Source organism: Molossus molossus, unplaced genomic scaffold, assembly GCF_014108415.1.
Source record: "Molossus molossus isolate mMolMol1 unplaced genomic scaffold, mMolMol1.p scaffold_m16_p_1, whole genome shotgun sequence".
In the NCBI taxonomy this organism is placed as follows: Eukaryota; Metazoa; Chordata; class Mammalia; order Chiroptera; family Molossidae; genus Molossus; species Molossus molossus.
The window spans coordinates 104,375,609-104,399,898 of NW_023425344.1; positions in this window are offsets into that span (position 1 = coordinate 104,375,609).

Here is a 24,290-nt window from a genome sequence, read left to right on the forward strand (position 1 = left end):
CCAGGCAGCAGATGTCCTCGGAAGCTGGATGATTGGTGACTTCCCAGTGTAGCAGCACCTGCCGCTGCAGGCAGGACTGGGTTATCCCGACCTGCGTGTAGATGACTATTCACATCCAATTGTAGATGGCGATTTGTGAAGCTGCAAAGGCTACAGTTACCCCAAGACAATAAGGGTGGACATGATACAGGCACAGGGCCCAAGCTCTCCTTGAGACAGTAATATCATTAATAGCGATTGTTAACCCTTATTGTGCACTTTTTACAATCCTGTTCTAAAACATGCGTGCCTCACAATAACCCTAAGAGGTAGATAACAGTATCCCTACTTTACAGAAGCTAGAAATTTACCCAAGATCTTGTAGATTGTAAGTACTGAAGCTGAGACTTGAACTCAGTCAATCTGGCCCCAGAGTCTGTCCTCTGCTCTTGAAATCAGAATGTCTGACTGCGATGCGATCCACACTGCACACTGAGCATGAACATAAAGTGATTGTTCTTCACAGCGGTGACGTGAGAAAAGTGCATCTGCCTTCCTAGATACCATGTGCCAGGTCCCCAAAGGCACCGCAGCCCTGTAGCTGCAACAGTTCCCACCTAGGATGTGTGACCCAGATTAGTGCCCAGGAATCAGGCAGCTCCGGTCCAGAAGGACAGCATCCTGCGGCAATGGGCAGGTGGGGAGCGCAGGCAGCGGCCTCTGCTGTGGGGCCCACAAGCGTGTGGACAAGGCCAGTGAGAGACAGCCGGAGGGTGAGGAGTCCAGGTGCCTGAGCATCAGCATCTCCATGCGTCTTGACCTTCCCCATCCCTGCTTCCTGACCTTGCTTTCTGGCCAGGTGTCAAGCAAAACAACTTGGTAAGATTGGTCTGACTTCCCAGCTCACTCAGCCCATACTGTGGGATACTGTGATTGGTAATGTAACCCCCAGGCAGTGACTGCACCTCTCAGGACCAAGCCACCTGGAAAAAGGTGTCATAATATTTGCTCTCTTTCCATCACAGGGTTGTTGCAACAATCAAGTGAGATAATGGACATGAAAGCTCTTTGACAACCGTAAAGTAACACCTGCATGAAAGGTAATAATTTCTAGGGTAATAAATCACCAATTTTCCTTTCTAAAAACTGCTTTGGTATTACAGTAGAATCTTTTATAGCAACGTCAGTAAACTTTTTGTGTGTGGGGCCAGACAGCAAATATTTTCAGCTTTGAGAACTACATGGTTTCTGTTGCAACTATTCAACTCTGTCACCAGAGAGGGAAAGCAGCCACAGACAGGACAGGTGATCGGGCAACGCTGTGTTACAATAACACTTTATTTACAAAAACAGGTGGCCGAACACAGAGTAGTTCATTGATTCCTGTTCTATAGCAGCCAATTAACCATTATGTGTGACTGGCAACATCATTCTGATTCCTCGACTGACTCTGGGTCTCTGTGAGTACACCCTGTGTTCCGATTCCAAATCCATGTGTAAACAATTTCCAAATTACTTACTCTACTATTTGGACCTTACATCACATTCAGGGACTTGAGGCAAGTCTCAGGATGGCCTCCGTGAACTACCAATATTGGTTCTAACTTAATTACATAACTTAGCAGGGACAGGAGTAACACCCACTTTTTTGGCTAGCTGGATCATATCATGCTTTTCCATTTTGTACAAATAATTAATTTATATAGGGTGCCATGAAGGGAGGTGTGGTCTGAGAATCAGCATGACTGAATCTGTAATGTGCCCTTACCTTGTAACATTTTCCACTCTTTATAGATTCGAGACAAAGGCTTGTAATCAGATTCCTCAATTTCCTGGTTAAATGCCACAGAGAGATTTTCTGTTTTAACAACTCTGATTTCTAAGAATCCTTAAAAAGGATGTTTTTATGAGTTCAATAAAAGCTACTTTATATCATGATGTCACCCATCTGCACTTCTATATTGTAAAAGAATCTTAAAATTTAGGACACTCTTTGGTGTGTTATAAAATTGTCGGTGCCAAGAAGAGCTTCCTTGGTTTTTATTGCAAAACACTCTCATACATGGAAGACAGAACGACTTATCTGAACCAACAGCAGATTTGGAAGCAGTTTGAAAAAATTGTACAATGTGTCAGACCGCCAGGTTGTGACGGAGGCTGGGATTTTTTAGTCACAGGCGGCTTTCCATGTGCCATTTTAAGAATAATATCATCTCTAAATATGAGTTAAATTTTTATATTTAAGAGTAGAATTCTGAAGTAAAGATAAGCTATTTCTTATTAGGCTGGACTTCGGTGATATTATTGAAAGTATAACATAAAATAAAACAACCTGAAAACGTTGGGTAACCTAAAATGTACTCTTATGATTTATTAATAATAATAGTTTATTCAGATTTGCAATGAGGTTTTAAATACTTGTAATTCTAATGGGCAGTACATCTTACTTACTATAAAATGCAAATGAAACAAAAGTGATGGAGAACCCCCTCCCCTGTATTTAAAGAATCTTAATTACAACTACATAGTTTCAAGGAAGAAGAAGCATGAAACCAATGAAGACTTCAAAGGAGATGAGCAACACCATGATGATTGCTTGTACAGTGGATGAGCTTAGTAATTCTTTTGCTGTAAGTTAAAAAGGTGACGGGTTTCCATTTGTATAATTTCGAATTATCCTGCTCAACTTCTTAGTTATTATAAAATATCCAACATATGGACTTTTCCACATTAGTAAAAGTCAAATTTAAAAAAAAGAAAAACTAGGAATAGGTCATTTCAGAACTTCAAGGCACTTGTGGAAATATGGAACGACATTTAGTCAGCAGACACCTGCTGCTTTTCTGATCCCTATAGAACACCTTCCTGGTTTCCTGCCGGCTTTGAAATGCTCTGATTTAATGGTGATAGGAAGTATGAGAAATCATGATGTAAACGAGCAAAATTGAATAAAACTAACGATGTGCTAAACTGTTCGGGGAAATTCTATACGTTCAATTAACTTTTGATGAAGGATGAGTGAGGAGAAAATGCATCCATTAAACATTTGAAAGACATGTGATCCATCAAAAAGACAACACAAATGTTGCTTTTAAATGTGTTTACACATTACATTTCCCTTTTGTATTTATTCAAACCATAGTAAATTTTACATAAAAGTAATAAAGAACCAGACACCAAAAATAAAGTAGTGAAATGTGAAATTAAGAAACAGCTCTTTTCTTTAAATATGAAATTGCACAGCTTTGAAAATTATTCAAGGCCAATAAGCGCATGAAAAGATGCTCAACATCATCAATCATTAGGGAAATGAAATCAAAACCTCAGTGAGATAACACTTCACCACTACTAGAATGGATATTACAAACAAAAAAAAAAACAAACAAAAAAAACAAAATCAGAAAATAACCAGTGTTGGTAAGGATGTGGAGAAATTAAAACCTTTGGTGGGGCTGTTAAATGGTGCAGCCACTGTGGATGGTAGTACTGGTAGTTCCCCAAAGAATTAAACCTAGAATTACCAAATGACCCAGAACTTCTATTTCTGAGTGTATACCCCAAATCAATCAAAGCAGGAACATGGAAAGGTATTTGTACACTGATGTCTACAGCAGTATTATTCACTGTAGCAAAAAGGTGGAAGCAGCCCAGGCGACCATTGACATATGAATGTATAAACAGGATGTAGTACCATATACACATACAATGAAATCTGCAGCCTTAACACGGAAGGAAATTCTGGCATATGCAACAACATGAATGAAACTTGAGGGCATTATGCTAAACCAGTCACAAAAGCACAAATATTATACGACCCCACTTAGATTCTAGGGTAGTCAGATCCAGATCCACAGAGAAAGAAAGTAGAGCAACGGTTGCCAGGGGCTGTGGGGAAGAGGAATGGGGAATTAGTGTTTCATGGGTTCAGAGTTTTGGGTGAGGAAGATGAAGAGTTCTGTGGCTGGATGGAGGTGTCAGTTGCACAACAACATAAATGTGCTCAGTGGCACAGAACTGTAAATTAAAAATGATCAAAATGGTAACTTTTCTATCATATACATTTTATCTTAATAAAAAAGTGTTCAAATTCATATTTGTCTGCAGTTGGTACTTTGATTTCTCCTTGTGAAACTTTCAGTGGCCAAAGCACTGCCTGGATGAAAATTCTATTTTACAAGGTAGATTTAAGGAGGTGGCCAGAGTCACTCTGTGACCAGAGGAGAGACATGGTTTTCTTTTTGAGACCAAACCTTGGCTGCTCAGCTCACCCAGAGGAGAGACATGGTTTTCTTTTTGAGACCAAACCATGGCTGCTCAGCTCACCCACGGAGTCCCCTCGCATTGCCACACATCCACATTGCAAACAGATGCTGCAAAGCCCTTGTAGGGGAACTTAATTCCATTCTCTCCCCTCTAACACAGACAGATGCAAACTATCACTCTATTAGTAACGAGCAAGGCTAGAGATGGATTCGCCTCAAACAGACCCTGAAAGCACATTTTCAGAACTTGTTCCTGTCTCTTTGCTTTTCTGGCACTGGCCTTTGGTTTCCCTGGAGAGCGTCTCTCTCTTTTTTTTTTTTTTTTGAAAGGCACCGCACAGCCTCCTCAAAGGGAGCGGAGCTTTCCTCCATGGCTTTGGAATCCTTGCTAGCAAATTCTTTGGCTCTGACTTTTCAAAATTTACCCCGAATCTTATACCAGTGTTTATTTTTATTTTTTTCTAAATAAAAAAATAAAAATCCAATGAGCACCCTTCATTTGTTTTTATTAAGTCAAAGAAGCTTGCACCAGCCCCTGGATACTCTTTAGAATTAACGAAAGCAAGAATTTATGTCACGCTGTATAAGAATAGTCTATAACCCTCCTACTCTGCAGACTCATGTTCACAAACAAGGCAAAGTTGACATTATGTAGAGAAACAGAGCAGTATCTATCGTAAAGAGAGGTTTAGTGTTTCCCCTCTCTTAGACACTACTAATTGACAAAACCAGATGAGGTTCTATAGATCTCTTTTGTGTTATCTTGCATCTCCAATCCAAGGTAGGATTATTCAGATGATTTTTTTTCTCCCTACAAAATAATTCATAGACAAAAATGTACCCACTTATGCATAGTTAGGAAAACTGTGAAAAACAAGTTTATGTTTTCATTACATTTTAATGTCATTTCACAGCCTTGAGTTTCCTTCACTTACTGCTTCTTCCTTGACATCTCTTTCTATGTCCTTTGGAGACCCCGAATTCTAGCCCACGGAAAGCCTGTGTTCTGGAAAAGCTCTTATGGGGATATTTATAATTTAGAATAGGTTAAAGCAAGAAGTTTATTTCACAGTATTAAAATTTAAAATATCAAATGTAACACTTATTTATGGGAGTGAAAAACTATTGATATACCACAAATGAACTTTAGATTTTTTAGCTATTCCTCAGACAATTTTAAATTTTGAGATACAGGCTGGCTGGTGTAGCTCAGTTGGTTGAGTGTTGTCCCATGCACTAAAAGGTTACCAGTTCGATTCCTGGTCAGGGCACATGCTCAGGTTGTAGGCTCGATCCCCAGTGGGGGGCATGCAGGAGGCAGCCGATCAATATTTCTTTCTCTCTCTTTCTCCCTGTCCTTTTCTCTCTCTCAAATCAATAAAAAAAATATAAAATTTTTTTTGAGATACAGCGAATATAAAAAAGATATATAATAAAGTGTAAAGATAAAAATCCCCATGGAGGACACACATAAACCCATTGACAAGCTTTAGATATAAAACACTAACTTTAAAAAATCTGAAGTCCTCTAAGTGCTTCCAATTGGTCGCATGTCCCTTGGACTCTGATGTGACAGCTTCCCTGGATTGAGTTTCAATGATTCTCTTGTTTTTTACTTTATATGAATGACCTCAAATAGAGTATGTTCTGTAATTTACTTGTAGGCTCAGCAGTATGTTTCTTGAGATTCATATATGTATATACTTGACTTACTATAATTAGTTAATTTTCACTTTGTATAGTGGTCTATAACATGAATATATTACACTGAATGAGCATATTACCCTTTGCAGCTGATGAACATTTGGTTTGATTTTAGTGTAAGGAAAGAATCCATTTCCAATTTTTCCTACATGGATAATCAATCAATTCTACCACACCATAATCCATTCATTCCTATTCATTTTAGCAATTTGAATGCACCAATATACAAAAAGGATAATATATTATGACTAAGAAGACTATATCCCAGAAATGCAAAGTTACTCTAACATTTGAAAATTAATTAATATAATTTTCCATTTTAACAGACTAAATAAAGAAAAACCATCATGTCAACAGGCATTAATAATAAAAGTTTTTAATAAACTAAGGATAAAAGAGAGTTCTTTAAATCTGTTAAAAGGCATCAATAAAAAACTTACAGTTAACTGCTTTATTAACTCTAATAATTCATTTATATTTTTTAGGTAGATAATCAGCAAATAATGACTTTTTTTTTCTTCCTCTCTAGTAATTATGCCTTTAATTCTATTTTCTTGTCTTACTGTGATGGCTAAGTTCCTTAGTATAATGTTGAAAAATAAATGGTGATAGTGAGCATTTGGGTCTTGTTATTGATTAAAAAATAATTCTTTTAATATTTCAATATGGTTATAAAATTTTCTGTAGATTTTTTGTAGATTCTCTTTTTTCAGCTTAAACACATTTTCTTTAATTTTTAGTTAACATTTTTAACTATGCATGATTGCTGAATTTTATCATTCATTTTTATTTTTATATGTTTTGACATAATCATAGTTTTTCTCCTTTCAACGGTTAATGCAGAGACTTACATTAATAGTTAATTTACACTGATTGGAATTACTGATACATTTTGATTTACTTATATTCTCATACTTTGTTCTTTCCTTTTAGTTTTATTTTTTCCTTATGTTTTGTTTTCCCCTTTCTTCAGAACAATTACAAGTTTCTAGAACACATTACTTGAATCATCCCTTCACTTATATGCTAGTAGAGTTTAAAATTTAATTCTCTCTTGACTTTAAAAAAAACTTACAAATTAAACATTGTGCTCACTAAAATTTTGGTTTACAGTTTGTTAACAGTTTTGCAGTTGTTTGTTTAAATTGATTCTCAGGTATATTTAAAACAAATAAAAATTTTTAATCATGTTTTAGAATAGCCTATAAATTATGCATATTTGTTAGACATATTCCTAGATAGCCCATATTGATTGTACTGTTGAAAATATTATTTTCGCCCTGGCCGGTTTGGCTCAGCAGTTGGAGCTTCGGCCTGTGGTACAGAGAGACCTGGGTTCGGTTCCCGCTAAGGGCATGCACCTCGGTTGCAGTTTGTCCCCGGCCCTGGTTGGTCGTGCGGGTGGCAGCCACTTGATGTGTCCCTTTCACATCGATGTTTCTCTCTCTCTCTCTTCCTCTTTCTCCCTCACACTCTATCTGAACAAAAAAAAAAAGAAAAAGAAAACATTATTTTCAAGTTCTATATTCTATTTGTTGCTATTCAATGAAAATATATGTGATAAAAAATTACTCAAGTGTTCTACATAATAAAAAAAAGCAAATCTTAGTACTGAGATCTCAAATGGTCATTCTGATATATATAAAATACATCCCTTTACTGAGGTTCTATTGATAGAATATGCTCTCATATTTTCATTATTTAGAAAAACATGTCTTCTTTTTACTCTCATTCTTGAAAAATACTTTGCTGGGAACAAAATTCTATCATGACAGTTATTTTTTCTCAGATCTTTAATAATGGTTTATTCTATTCCATTCTTTATGGTTTCCTTTGTTATAGACATATCAGACATAGTCAAATTGTTGTTCTTTTTGAAATCTGCCACTATGTTTCTTTTGGAAATTTGCCACTATAGTTGTGGTATTGTCTATTTTTCCTATTTATCTTCCAATTTTTGCTTCTTGTATTTTGACATTTTGGTGTGAGACGCATATACATTTATGATCATTATACCTTTCTGATTAACTTCTTTATCATTATGAAATAACACTTTTTTCTCTAGTATATTTTGTCTTAATGTCTTCTTTTACTTATAATTCTATAGTCATTTCAGCTCTCTTATGGTTAATGTTGTATATTTTTTTCCATTCTTTCATTTTCAATCTATTTATGTTTTAGAATCTAAATGGACTCTTTTCTATACAGCATATAATTGAATCCTTATTGTTTTCAGCTAGAGGTTTGAGTGTTTAGTCCATTCATATTTAAAGTATTTATTAAAAGGATTAAGTTTATGCCTGACATTTATTTTCTAAATGTTTTATATCTTTTTTCTTCCTATTTTCCTCCCACACTGCTTTTGTTTTTAAGAAATATTAGTGAACTACTATCAATTACTTAGTTATTTTCAAACTTTAGAGTTATTTTCTCAGAGTCTGCTTTAGGGATTACAATATTCATCCTAACTTACCATAATCTACTTCAGGTTAATACCAATTAAATTCTAGTAAAATTATATTGCTGCAATATAATTTTATACCTCCCCCTGCTTAGTGTTATTAATGTCATAAATATTGCATGCATAGGTGTTAGAGCTCACTAATAGTGTTAAATTATCAATTTATTTAATTTTATGACTTTTACAAAAAGTATTTTAACAGTCTTTATATTTATTCACAAATTTACTATTTTAAATCTTCCTTTTTTCCTTTGAATTTAAATTATTATCTGGCTCATTTTTATTCAAATACAATTTATTTTTATTATTTTTTATAAGGCAGATCTGTGAGCAATAAATTTTCTGTCTTTGATCATCTGAAAATATCTTTATTTTCCCAATGTTTTGCTGGATAGTTTTGCTGGATGTAGAATTTCTATTTGATTATTTTTTATTCTTAAGTACTTATAATATCATTGTACTACATGATGTTCTCAGTTATTTCTTAAAAGATGTCACATGTTAATTATTTTTATCATCGTCTCAAACTTGATAAGCTATTTTTCTCTAAAGGCTTTCAAGATTTTTGGCTTTTCCACATAACACTCTGATTTGTCTAGGTGTGGATCTCTCTTTATCCTACTTGGGGTTTGCTGAACTTCTTGGATTTGTACATTAATAATGTAGTTTTCAAAATATTTGGGAAGTATTGGGTCATTAATTGTATCCCTGTTTCACGTCTCTTCTCTTCTTGAGACTGCATTATATGCATGTTGATATGTTTGATGTTGTCAAACAGGTCTCTAAGTTTTGTAAATTTTTCTTAAGTTTTTTTTCTCTCTGTTATTCAGATTGGATAATTTTCATGTTCACTGATTATTTTTTCCACCATCGCTAACCTGCTGTTGAGATCATCCAGAATATTTTAAATTTTGATTATTTTCCTTTCAATCCCAGAATTTTCATTGATTCTTTTAAAAACATTTTAATAGATTTTCTTTTTTGGATCAGTTTTTAGTTTATGGTAAAAGTACAGAGATTTTCCATATATTTTCATCCTCTTACACACAGTTTTCTCTATTATTAACATCTTGCATTAATGTGGTACATTTAAAATTGATAAGCCAATATTGATACTTTATGGTTAACTAAAGTCCATAGTTTACATTAAGATTCACAATTTGCGTTGTGCAGTTTGCCCATCATAGAGTCATTTATTCATTTTTATAGTATCATACAGAATAATTCCCCTACTCTAAATATCCCCTGTTGTCTACCTACTCATTCTTTTTTTTTTAATCCTCATCCGAGGACATTTTTCCATTTTTTGTACAGAGTGGGAGGGAGAGAGAGAAAGAGAGAGAGAGAGAGAGGGAAACATCGATGTGAAAGGGACACATCGAGTGGCCGCCACCCGCACGAACAACCAGGGCTGGGTATAAACTGCAACCGAGGTACATGCCCTTAATGGGAACCGAACACGGGTCTCTCCAGACCGCAGGCGGATGCTCTAACCGCTGAGCCAAACCGGCCAGGGCACCTACTCATTCTTTTTACCTCCCTTTCCCCTTCTCTCACCTGACAACTACTGATCTTCTTAGAGTCTATAGTTTTTCCTTTTATAGAATATCATATAGTATACAGCCTTTTCAAATTGTCTCATTTCACGTTAACAATATGCATTTTAGTTTCCACCAAATCTTTTCATGGCTCAATAGCTCATTCCTTTTTATCACTGAGTAATATTCTGTTGTATGGATATAGCACAACTTGTTGCTCCATACACCTATTGAAGGACATCTTAGTTCTTTCCAATTTTTGACAATCATGAAAAAACTGCTATAAATATTCGTGTTTAGGTCTTTATGCAGACATAAGTTTTCAATTTACTTGGGAAGATACCTATGAGTTTGATTGTGGGATCATATGGTAAGTCCAATGTTTCACTTTGTAAGAAATTCCCAACTTTCTTTAAAAGTGGAAGTCAATTGTGTTCCTTCCAGCAATAAATGATAGCTCCTGTTGTTTGATATTCTTGTCAGCATTAGTTATCAGCACTGTTTTGAACTTTACTCATTCTGATAGTTGTGTAATGGTATCTAATTATTGTTTTAATTTGCAAATACCTAATGACAAATGATGTTGAAAATAATTTCATATGCTTATTTATTATCTATATATCATCTTTGGTGAGATGTATCTGCTCATATTTTTTGTCCATTTTTAAATTAGTTAGTTTTCTTATTGCTGAGTTTTAATTCTTTGTATATTTTGAATGCAAGTGTTTACATCTATAAAGTTAGGAAGAACTGACTTCTTAATAATATTGAATCTCACTAGCTTTTAAAAAATAAAATCTCTCTTCATTTATTAGATCTTTGATTTCTTTCATCAGAGTTCACAGTTTCTATGCATATAGATCTTGTACATATTTTGCTATATTTATATATAAATTATTTTATTTTTTGTGCTAACATAAATTGTGTTGTATTCTTAATTACAGATTTCAGTTGTTTATTGCTGGAATACAGAAAAGCAATATTAATTAATTTATAAATAAATATAGATTTAATTCATCAATAGAAAAATAAATATTAAAATAAATAAATTTATATAATCAAAAATATATATTTTATTAATATTAATATTAACTTAGCCAGTTGGCTCTTAATTAACAATACATTAATATTATAGGTTATATAATTAATATTATAATGTTGCATATAATTGATATAAATTTATGATTTATTAATTAATAATAATATAATTCAATGTCAATATATTGTATTTTGCAACCTTGTTACAATTGCTTATTAGTTCCAACCATTTTTTTTTGTCATTTCTTTGACATTTTCTCACTTCCAAGATATAATTATTAAATTCCTTGCTTGCCCACTTTATACCCAAATGGGAGCACACACTAAAATTGAATAGCAGCATAATTTCCCCCATTCATTTTAAATCAAGTTTGCTCCTTTTATTGAAAACACTCTCAAGTGTGGGTTTTCACCTTCCATTCATTTCAAGTCCTCCCTTTCTCGCAGTTATACTGTCGACTTCCATGGCCGCTCCCACTCTTACAAAACGAAAGCATCAACCAAGTGCTGCTGGTGGTGGGTGCTTCGACTAACGCCAGGCATGAAGACCACAGATTTCTACCATTCTTACCCAAAGTTCTAGCAGCTTTTTCATGAAATAAATGCTTCATAATTATTGCTTGTCTTTGGTCAACTTCCAGGTCCTGATGCAATTACATGTTTGACAATTTTGTCCAGTTTCTATCTCTTTTGGGGGGAAGGATTTACTGATTTTAATGACTACTTTTAAATTTTTCTCTTTGTCATTCTTGTCCTGCAGTATCACAATAATGTATATTGATGTGGATTATTTTTATTTTATCTGGCTTTAGGGTTTTTGGTCTTCTTGAATTGAGAATTGATGTGCTTTATTATTTCTGGAAATTTCCAGCCAGTACTGTAATTTTTCTCTTACTTTTGACATTTAATTGCTTTACCTTTTAGTTTTGGGACCCTTGGTTGAGATATTATCTACTGTTTTCTGGTATTTTGTTCTGCCTTGATTTTCTATTATTTCCTAGGCTAGGAGTTGACAAACTATGGCCTAGGGGCCAAAGGCAGTCAGCTGCCTATTATAAATATAGTCTTACTGAAAACACATTCGTGCTAATTTGTTTACATTATTATCTACAGCTGCTTTTGCACTACAATGGCAGAGTCGAGCATTTCCAACAGAGACCCTAGGTCTCATTAACCCTAAAATATTTTCTACCTGATCTTTTACAGTAAAAGTTTGCTCACTCCTATCCTAAACCTCCAATTTGGTATATGTTCTACCTTTCCCATTATATTTGCTTCATCTTTAAATTCTTCTTTTATATATGCCTCTTCTTGGCCTAAGTGGCCTTCTTATTACTGTTAATCTAACTTCCAGCTCATATATTCTTTCTTCAATGAGTCTAATCTGATGTTTAAAGCAATTTCTATTTTCAATTATGATATTTCTCATTTCTAGGAGTTTATTTTTTTCAGATTCCATAGTTTAATATCATGTAACTTTATGATACTTGTGATAGACTTTTAGTTTCTTTTTTAAAATTAATTAATTACTTTATTTATTTTTGTTACAGGTGTTTCTCCTTTTCCCCCCACTGATTTCCCCCTCCTTCTCCCTCCCCACCCTGTCCCCAGCTTTGTTGTCTATGTTCATTGTTCATGCATACATGCATATAAGTTCTGTGGTTTATCTCTCCCCCACCACCCCCTCTTCTGGGGATTGTCAGTCTGTACCCTGCTTCCACATCTCTGGGACTACCCCATTCCTCAGACTGTTATGTTCATTATATTCCATAAATAAGTGAGATCATATGATATTTGTCTTTCTCTGCTTGACTTGTTTCACTTAGGATAATACTTTCCAGGCCTCTCCATGTAGTCTCAGAGGATAAGAGATCTTTCTTTCTTACAGCTGCATAGTACTCCATTGTGTATATGTACCACAGCTTTTTTATCCATTTGTCTACTGATGGATACTTGGGCTATTTCCAGATCTTAGCTATTGTAAATAGTGCTGCTATGAACATGCGGGGACTTTTAGTTTCTTGAGCATAACAAAGATCTAAAAATTACTACCTATTCCTGGTCTAAAAATTCTAGTTCTAAAATTCTTCATTTTGTTGTTTCTCTTGGCTTTTACTAATGGTGTATTATTTCCTTATGTTCAGTGAGTTTTGTTTGTAAGCTCATGTTCCTTGAAAAGATCTTTTTTATTTTTATGTGAGGTTTAGGTTTAAAATGCATTACTTCAGAGAAGATTTATACTGTCCTCTTAAGCACCTGGGACACTATCAACTTGATGTCTCTTTAAACTCAAAGTTTGCCTCCTTTTATTTCTACAGTGGTAACCTGGTAGGGTTGAACTTAGGTATTTTGAAGGCAGATATTTTCTTTTTCCTGTTACTCTCAGTTGAAAGCGGAGACAACCCATTATCTCCATTAACTCTCCATGAAATGTGCATTTTTTTACACTAATCCCCCTTCTTGCTTTTTATCTGTGTCTTCAATCTATCCTCCCACTCTGCTCTGCTTCTAAGCTTTGTTTCTTATCCTGTGTGTGACCATTGAAACCCAGAATCTGAGTCACAAGGAATAGGCAAATGCCCAAGGGGAAATGCCTGTACTTCTGTGGAACTGCTCTTTTATATAATTTCTAATCTTTGCAAGAATGCCTTTACTTTAATAGCAGCTCATGTATACATAAAAAATGTTTTTATTTTGCATTTCATTTAAAGTATAGTGCACTGCATTGTTTAAATGAATGAACATAGTGTTAATTTAAGCCAATATATCACTTTTCTAGATTTATTTACATATAAGGTTGATTCCTAATTATAAAAAAAACATTATATTTTAATGTCAGCATCTGAGTGGAACGATGAGGAAATATATTAGAGAAGAATTCTTACATGGAAGTAGAAGATGCTCTACTTCATAAATCAAAATTCACTTTGTAAACATTTATTTATATGCGCAGGCTAGCTGCAGTACAGGATTTAAGAATATAAAGTCATAGTTTTTCACTGCATTAGTAATTATATTTAACGTTTCCCCAGGACTCACTATGTGTGGTTTAAATACTTATTAGTCAATGTTTTATATATTTTATCATGTGCAGTTCTTATAACAAATATATAAACTATATACTTTAGTTACTATGCTTATTTTTAAATGAGAAAAATGGGGTACAAAGAGGTTAAATAATTAGGTAAAGGATTCAAACCCTTGCATTCTGAATGCAGAGCCCGTGTCCTTAACTACTCTATGATACTATATGATATGATATTATATAACACAAGACTACCCTATACTATATCATACTATACTATACCATACCACACCATACCATACCATACTATACTATTACATGTAAGAAGCTTAGAGTCTAATAGAAAATAACAAATACAATAAATAGAAAGAATAAAGACAACAAAGAAATTTTGCTAAATGTCTCTATAAGAGCATAGATAACATCACTACAGGGTATGCAGAATGATCAAGGAAGCTTCATGGAAGATTGGAATTTTAGCTGTACTTAAGGCCAATCTCAACTGTGCATGCTTAGATACATAAATTATGGTGTTAAATGGTGTTTTTTCCCTCTTATAATAAATTGCTAATCTCATTTAATGGCACACTAAGAAATAAACTGAGCCTACTGGAAAGTTTAAACCTTTGATATCTCTGAAGAATCAAGAAAGCATATCCTGTTTCATTAGCCCTTGCCAACAGAAAAACAACACTTCCCAGAACACCTTGACATTACATTTTAGCCTCAGGACTAGATTCTGGTCTGAAGAATGTGAGCATAAGTTATGTCGCTCTTTCTAGGCCTGGTCATAAACACCCCAATCAATCATGCAAACTCTCTCCCTTCCAATGAGACTGGGGAAGCTACCAGATGAAAGAAACAATTTAAAGCAGAACCTCAAGAGGAGCCACCAGACTCTAACATAACTATGACAGGAGCCATAAATAAATCTTTATTGTTTGAGGCTGCTGAGATTTTGAGGTTGCTTGTTACAGCAGTGAGTTTTAATTACCCTGACAAACAAAACAGATAAGAATGCAGACCAGCAAAATCATTGCACAGTCTGCTGTAGGAAATGTCTTGGAGGATTCAGGAAAGTGTATCTGTCATCCTCAAAATGTCCTTGGGCCTCATTGTGTCCTATCTTTCACTTTGCTGGTTCTATTTTTCAAGAGAGACAATGTTGTTTGTATGACAGTCAATAGAAAACGACTCTTGGGCCCGGCCAGTGTGGCTAGTGGTTGAGCGTTGACCCATGCACCAGAGGTCCCTGGTTTGATTCCCAGTCAGGGCACATGCCCAGGTTTTGGCCCAATTCCCAGTTGGGGGCATACAGGAGGTAGCTAATCAATGTTCTCTCTCATCGATGTTTCTATCTCTCTCTCTCTAAAATTAATAAAGAAAAATTAAAAAAGAAAAAAGAAAACGATTCTTAATTTAGGACAACTTTAATAATTGCATAATATTTTAGGGTCAACAATCATTATAACAACAATACTATTATAATAGCGAATACGTAGCAATTTGTATTAATTTTTGTTCTATGTATTGTATGTCTTATTTTGTTTAATTTTCAAAGAAATATAAGATGGGTATTACTGTTCAATGTAATTTTTAACAGTGCTGAAAAAAGTTCTTAGTGCCCAAAATGATTCTCAAATTCTTAGAAAAAAATAGTGCATTTTTCATATGTGAGGATATAATGTGGCCATATTTCAACAGCACTGATTTTTCCTAAACTTTTGAAAATCTTTCCTGAAATTCTAAAAAAAATACTTTTTCATCAGACATAAGATTTCTAAATGAAGCTCACGAGTTAGATGCTGTATTGATCTAATATGCTATTAGATGGCAAAATGGTGCAATTTATCATGTCTACATGGAATTAAGGGACATTCTCTCTCCTGTGGGTCTTCGCTCATACTTTCTCATTTCTTTGCGTAACAGACTAATGATAGAGGAGCTCTCATTTCAGTCTTTTGTTTCCAACAGGCAAATGCATGTAAACAAGCAATTATTTTTGAAGTAGTATACTTTCTCCTACACTGTTTAGAGGAATGATTCGTTTATTTCAAACTGTAAACTCTATTTTCTGCCTATAAAACAAATTACCTTTTGCATGGATATGAGAACACATGGTTTTTCTGAGTGAGCTAGTAAAAAATATCTCTCTTGCCATAGTGTATTAAATAGGTTATTAAATTCCATTAACCTTGGTGCATGCAAGTGCCCCTAGCTTAAGAGAAACATTTCTACAGATGCTGTTTAGCCAAAATCAAAATTGTCTTTTCTGGGTAACCATGAAACAAAGAGTCATGACCTTACAGGAGTCAGAAAAAAATAAACAAAGCTCAGTTTATATAAAAACCATGCCATTAAACTCTGTAGAATGTGTTGGCATCTCACCCACTGCTTCTCAAGAAAATGTAATAGATGACGTTTCATGCACATTAGTTTTCTTGTTCTATTCTTCAGTGGGAGGGGTATGTTCAATACTCTCAGACAATGACACATCCCCACATCCCATGCCTAATAGCATCAATGTGGGTACTGACTCAGTTTCACTAGGAACACATTCATCTTTTCCTCTCCTTTCAGATTTCTTCTTCAGCTTCTTCATACACCTCCACTTCCTTCCCCATATGACCCACCTTTGCCATGATCTATGGCTAAATTTCCCTTATCTCTGGATATCCCAGTACCACCTTCTCTTTCTTTGCCTTCTGTGTAGAATTCACTGGGTTTTTCATCTTATCTACATAACTCCCGACTTATCTGAAACCTGGTCCCAAAGATGGCAGGACACTTCTGAGTCACATTTGAGATGCTAAGTGAGGACTGTCTACATACAACAGAGCCACTCAAGTAAGCAGGTGGCACAGAACTTTCTATTAAATACAGCCAACTCTTGTTACTTGCAGTAGTTCTGGTTTACGATATCCATGTGAACACTGAACTAGTGGATACTGAACATCTGCTTCTAGGGAAAATACAGGGTACAATTCATAAGAGCCGCTGGTCACAACATTTTCATCAGCTGATCAACACATAACCTCGTTTTAGGCATGTTTCTGTTTATTTAGCATGTATATTGTTGATTCACTAACATGGAACCCATGGCCAACAGCACTGTATGTCATGCCTGAATGAAGCTTATCTAACGTATTTTTCTCTGCAAGGGGTACATTGTAGCTTTCTTGTGCTTAGGAACTTCTGCGCTTTACTTGGGGGGTCATTTTAAACAGCAAAATCATCCACACACAGCACGAAAGTGTAAAAAACGTGGCACTAAATAGACCGTGAAAAGGACACTCAGTTGCAGTAGGAGCCGAAACAAGGACCTCAGCGGAACCGGGTGTGCATTTAGGAAGACTCAAATTTTCTTTGCTCCTCGTTTGTCTGTGAATGATCGGGAAGGCACCAAAAATATCGATTTTGGGATTACAAATAAATTGTAGGCGAACCTGCAAATACAGAATCGGCGAATAATGAGGATAAACTGTATCTCAGTCATAACAATGTTATGGATTAGAATGCTATCGGTGACCAAAAAATGTTCCAGTTCTGAAAGATACATTTTCCTACTGACTGAGGAATATGGAAATCGATGACAGCTTAATCCAGCCAAAGTTTAAATTTCTGTTAAAACTGTGTTTAAAAGCCTTAAATCCTCTTGTCTCTTCCCGGTGTTCCTAAATTCAGTTCATCATAATGGGCATTACATTTCTCTGAAAGTCTGACAATTCCCAGGCCTGCAGGGTTCCAGTCACTAAACAGAGTTCAGTATTGACTTTTGGGAAATGCTTAATTCAAAGGCACAGGGGAGACTTTGCCCCACTAATCCTGGAGGAAGAGACGCCTATCTTAGCACCCAACATCTCGGTCTTGTATGACTGATAGACTTAAGCAAAATGACACACACTTTTGCTTCTTGGCTGAGTTTTAGAAGAATCAAGGAAGCCACAGAGTGGGTGGCTGTGTCGAGGGTGGGCTTAGAGGCCTGCCTGGTTTCGAGGTCTCTTTCAAAGGTACAAGCTGGGCTTTTACACGGTGAGGTTTGATTTGGAGCCAAGATCCTATGTTCTCCTGGCCTGGTTTTCTCCTTAGGATTTACATTGTGACCCACTTCAGTGGGAGTTAAAACCATGTTTCACTGCCCTTTGTGATGATGAATCCTGAAACATTCTCAGAAAGTCAAGGAGATCTTTGTCCCAATGCTCCCAGCAGAAGGGCGACTGGCACCACCTGTCTGCAGAAACACCTGAGGTCTGTCTGCTTTAGATTGCAAAATGGAAATAAAGTTTCAAAGTGTTTTTCAAGTTACCTTTGCGTTTTTTTTGAAATGTAGAAGTGGTTCTTTCTTTTTTCTTGTCAGATGAAATGTCACTGTCAATTCTTTCTAAACATGGAATCATGCCATTGGAAGTTGGGGAAAGAAAACCCACATGAAACATCTCCCCAGATGTTATGGGAGAAATGTTGGTTTGGAAAAGCCTTTGTTCTGTGGCGGGTAAGCCATGGTTCTTCCATCACATCCATGTTTACTCAATTTAATGAATAAAAACACACTGGCCAACATTCCACAGAACCACCGAATTCCAATTACTGAAGAAGAAAACAGCTTCAGTGAGAGGTGAAAAAGGGCAAAGCATCATGAGATGAGTGCTTCCATGGAGCACTAAGTCGAGAGTTTCCTTGTCCCTGTAACTGGTTTCTTTGGCTGCAAGAGAAACTTATTTGAATCTGTTTTCTGTGATGTTAAAACAGAGGCAATCAGCAGTCTGTCCCGTTTGGATGTTAGGGGGGCTCGTGTGTACGTTTGTTGAAGACAACTGTCCAGGGTAAAGTACCTTTGCAGCATCTGGAGGTGCCGTATGTAAAGTTACACATATAATGCTAGATGTGAAGCCTTTATCATTCACCTCCGCCTGGCTCACTAGCTGTGTGACCTTGGCCAAGTGACTTACCCGCTAAGGCCATGTCTCCTCAACTGCAGACTAGGAGTTTATTACCAAAGTTTATTACTACATGGAATTGTTATAAGATCTTAATAAGAGAATGGATTTATAGCCTTTCAGTGCCTTGCATGAAAGAAGTGATGATTTATTATTTCTGCATCATAATCCCATCTTTCGGTCATTCTGCACTTCCCGTGCCTCCCCTCCATGGCCAGCTGGGGCCCATATCCCAGGGAGGGAGTGTTTGGGATGACAGATGCCTCATGATCAGGAGAACCTGTCGAGGGCCAGAAAAACAGTCAGGGGGAAAGAAGTTAGCAAAATGCAAAGTTTTTATTACAACTCAACTGGTTTTAAAGTTTCCATTTCTTTTTAGCAAATGTGTTTTCTTCCTCTCCTGGAACTAAGAACATATGTGCAGCCTGGCAGATGATTTCTGGAACTCCTGAAGTCGGGATCGGGGAAGGCTGAGTCACAGTTTTTTTACACTGCATGTGTGAAATCTTTCAAGACAACTTGGAAGGGGGAAGAGGCACGGGATTTTGGACGGCGCTCTCAATTGCTTCACAATTAATTTGGTAAAAAAAGAATAGGTCAATTATTTACTTCTATTTCTGACCGTTTTAATGTTGAACAAAATATAACAACATTAAAAAGAACAGGAAGAATAGAACATTTGTAGAGCTGTGTTATTTTCCAGTCATCTGAATTGTTTGATCTCAGGGCGTCGCTGTGATGCAGGTTTCATCTGTGACAAGGACAGAAGCTCCTGGAGATGGCATAGCCATTGAGACTTTACATGGACTCTGAGCACTGAGTTCTTTACAGTATATTACAGTATACTACATTTTTTTTTTTATTAAAAATTTTTTTTTCCCTTTATTGATTTTAGGGAGAGAGGAAGTGAGAGGGAGAGGGAGTTAGAAATATTGATGAGAGAAAACATCCATTGGCTGCCTCCTGCATGCCCCCACTGGGGATCAGGCCCACAACCTGGGCATGTGCCCTGACCAGGAATTGAAGTGGTGACCTCTTGGTGTATGGGTCGATGCTCAACCACCGAGCCACACCAGCCGGATCTCCTGTTTTTTTTTTTTTTAAGATTTGTACAGTTTAGCTTTTATTAGAACTAAAAGTAACATAAAATATGGGAATTTAGAACATGATTCCTGTTGCAATAATATGTTTAAAGAAATGTTTCTTCAGGTACTACTGTCACTGATCAAGCAGGTGGCAGGAGTTCTTTTACTAGCTACATGGTCCCTGACATTCATGCAGAAGGCACCAGATCAAGAACCTTGCCTATGCAGTTGTCTACCAGGTGTCAGTGGTCCAGTCTGACTGCCTATGGATAAGACACACACACACACACACACACACACACACACACACACACTCACTCAGTATCCTGAGTTTTCTTTCAAAGAAAGTATTTTACACATTGTGTACAAATTAAACAAGAAGTCCAGCAAGGGTCCTTCATTGCCCCTGAAAAGGGCAATCGACTTGACAAAGTATTTCCTTGAAGTGCTATCTTCGTCACCAAGCTGGGGACACTGCTCGCGGAAGGTCGAAGCGGGCAGTGGCAGTTCCAGAAGCCAGAGCGGGCTGTGAGGGGAGGAAACCGGAATGCAGAGAAGCAGGCCTGGGAGCGGGATGATGAACCAGGCCTCCACAGCTGTGATCACAGACTGAGAACAAACTCCCCACCTCAGAAAGCAAAGGAGCTCCAGTGGCTCCTGCCACAGAGACCAGAGCGGGAGTTACGAACCAGAAACACTAACTACAGGCCAGTGGTAGTCGGTTCCTTTCAGAGCTCAATTCAAATCCTGGGCTCACCACTCAATGACTGTGTGACCTTGAGCAAAGCACTTAAACTGTGTGGAGTGCCAACTCCCTGTGTGTAAATGGGGATAACAATTCTTCCTTGTGCCTAGTTGGGAGGATTAAAAGATATCACATACACTGCATGGCACACAGCAGACGCTGGATAAATAATAGTTATTATTTTGTGTCATTGTGATTATGCACAATCCTGGGACTGGTAACTTCACCAATGCCGTAATTTGAAACACATTTATTCCATACATTCTAGGGAACTCTTTCAAAACCTGTTTTTCAAATATATTATCTAGTTTGGGGTTTTTAAAAAAATTCCTGTATATGTTCTGCTCTGTTTATCAAAGGCTCTCCATAACGCTTACCCAAGGGGAAATCAATTACCCAGGATACTGTTCTGCCTTATTCTTTTTGAACCGCATTCCATGGGGTAATGGGTCATTTTCTTTACTCCCCTTTCCCTCCTACCATATTCCATACCCTAAGAAGATGCCAGTTACCTTTTTAACCTTTCTTTGAAAGTAAGGTTTCATCTCTATTGTTTAAAAAAATAGTTATTTAAAGTTGTTGCAAATTCTTTTAGTACCCTCCAACTCCAATCCATGCAACAAAACAGTAACGGAGGAAATTATTATTGCTTGTGCCGGAGTCCTCCCACTGAGCACGATGACTCTGTAATGAAGTACGCATTGGTAAGCCGTTGACTCTTTGATCTCTGGCTGCTTGTACAACTCTAAAGAGAAAGGCATTCCAGCCACACCACACAAAGAGGAGCACAGGTTATTTATGGGAGCCCACTGACTCTGTTTTAGCCTGGCTCTTTCAAGATTCAAATACACTCATCATTTTGACTGCCAAACCAGCTCCCTCCCCTTATGGTGTCTAATGGGGCCATAGTGTAGGAATGTCTGATCTCTGGCTTCTCCCTGGGGTGAGAAAGGTAGCTGGTTTGGCAGGGAGACAGATACAACAGTATTTAGAGAGACATTAGAAAATCGACTCCATATGCCTACAAAGGGAAACCAGAGTAAATCACCGGGAACTAAGAGGACTCTTGAACTCCCTTTCCGAGGCCAGTCCAGCTTCTGGCTGAGAGTAAACAGGACCTACTAACCAGCTCGAGCGGCCCCGACTCCAGCACCCACACACCCTCTTACAGCTGACTGTCCCACCAGCACTGTCCCTTCAACAGAGAGGAACACTCTCCTTGGTTCCTTGAATTTGAAAACTATTTTGCAAGTCTGACTCCTGCCATCTCATGGAACTTCGCGCATCACAGCTGCTGCAAACATGGAAGCCGAGAATTCCCTGTGCTGGATTTTGAGGCTAAGTTCGATGAGTTCTTGCCAGTGATTTTGGATTATGAGTTCTTAGGTGACTGCAGTGTGGCAGAGTGTTGACTTACATGGCCCATTAAAGCAAAATCCAAGTCGAATAAATACTGTGCTGGGACAGGATCTATCTATTGTCTTTCATACCTTCCTCTGGATCAAATATCAAAATTTTACAGTGTGATGTAAAAATTTGAGGGCTGTATGAAATCCTCTGTAATGGGAGAAAATTCAAAATGGAAATAACTTTTATTGGTGTAAAATATCAAACTGATGGATTTATGATCAGAATTTGGGCCAAATGAATACAACTAAAGCCAGGGGACAATTTGGTCATCCCAGACACTCGGGTCCACCTACACAGGATGATCTGGGCAAAGCAAAAGGACCTCAGTGAAACTGGCAAATTTATTGTGCTAGTTTTGGGGGGATCCTGACTTTGAACAATGATATATTACTGGGTAGACCTAAAAGGGACTCTTGTTTTTAATTTGGTCTATTCATTCCACAAACACATCATCATTAGGTCCACATATTGTTTGCCAAAAATTTATGTTTTTTGAACATTCTCTTATTATTTAGTCATTATGATGGCTTCAAGCCAGAGGCTGAACACAAAGACAGGCATATAGGTAAATATAAAACACTGTCTGAAAATAACACTATGCTGATGGCACTGCCTGTAAACTCAAAGAAAGGGTGACAAAAAAGGTACACACATACATAAAGCAGCTGCATGTCAGAACAAATAGACATTGAGGGACCTCAGACATTTTGTCTCACTAGGCTCAGGAAGGGACTTAACAGACGCCAAGTTGTACAGATAGATCTTTAGCTCATAATTCATTCACTGTCAAAATGATGAAGGCTCATTTTATGATGTAATAAAAGGTAAACAATAGCTAAGAAGAAAGTGAGAAGAAGGTGTACTCACAGACAAGTAGTGCCGTCTTCGGGGCAATGCCGAGAGGCTCTGAGTCGAGGTTCCACCTCTGTGTCTGGGACACAGGAGTACAGCGTAATCAGTACAAACTCAGGACCTTAGTCTCTCCATCTGAAAAATACACATGATGATGTCACTGTTTCCACCAAGTGACTGTTAGCTGAATAGTTAGAAATTCATGCTGATTGAAAAAAAATGCGGCAAGAACAAAGAGTAATAAAATTCGTGTATGGCATGTATGGAGCACAGAATGCCTTGTGATCACACATAAGCCTTTGTAAACTTCCAGGTTTCCACAAAATATTAATTGGATACTGCAAAGGAAGGTGAACTAGATCACCCATAAAAATAAGCAAGCTTATGTAGTTGGGGGGGCGGAAGGAAGTCAGGAGGGGCCAACTGAGAAGCAGAGAGGCAGAAGGAGAGGCTGAACCACCTCAAATTCATCTCTTTGCTCATTTTGTTGGGCACTGACCAGCCAGCTGTAATCACTGTATCATTTGAAGAGATTCCTGGATTCCATTAGCCGTACAAATGGGAAATAACCATGAGATTGAAGACGTGAGTTCCCAACATAAAGATTTTGACATTATAGATGAGGCCAAGAGGCATCTTCCTTCTGAGGAGGATGCTTGCAGGGTCATGGAGAAGACCCAGAGTACTGAAGCTGACATTGCTACCTTCCCCTATAGTCACACATCTGTATACTGCTGGAGGCTGTGGAGTTTAGTTGATGTCAGTGAACCGAGGGCATGCAGAACAGAACAGCCCTTTAAAACATTTATCCAAGTGGAAGTTTGTTTATATCCACCCTTCTTAAGATCTGGGGTAACACAATACTAAGTGAACAAAAATCATGGATGAAACTATGAGATAAAAGTCATATAACAATGAAAACGTGTTACAATACATTACCACTTATTGACCCTAAAATAGCCTAAAATTTGAACTATGCCACAATGAAAATATATCACAAACATATTATTTTATTATTATTATTATTTTTAATTCTCACCTGAGCATATTTTTTTCCCATTTATCTTCAGATAGAGTGGGAGGGAGGAAGGTAGAGAAGGAAGGAGAGAGAGAGAGAGAGACATCAGTGTGAGAGACACATCGACTGGTTGCCTCCTGCACAACCCGGCCAAGGCTGGGGACAAACCACAGTTGAGGTACGTGCCCTTGACTGAATCAAACCCATGACTCATTGGTCAGCGGGTCAATGCTCTA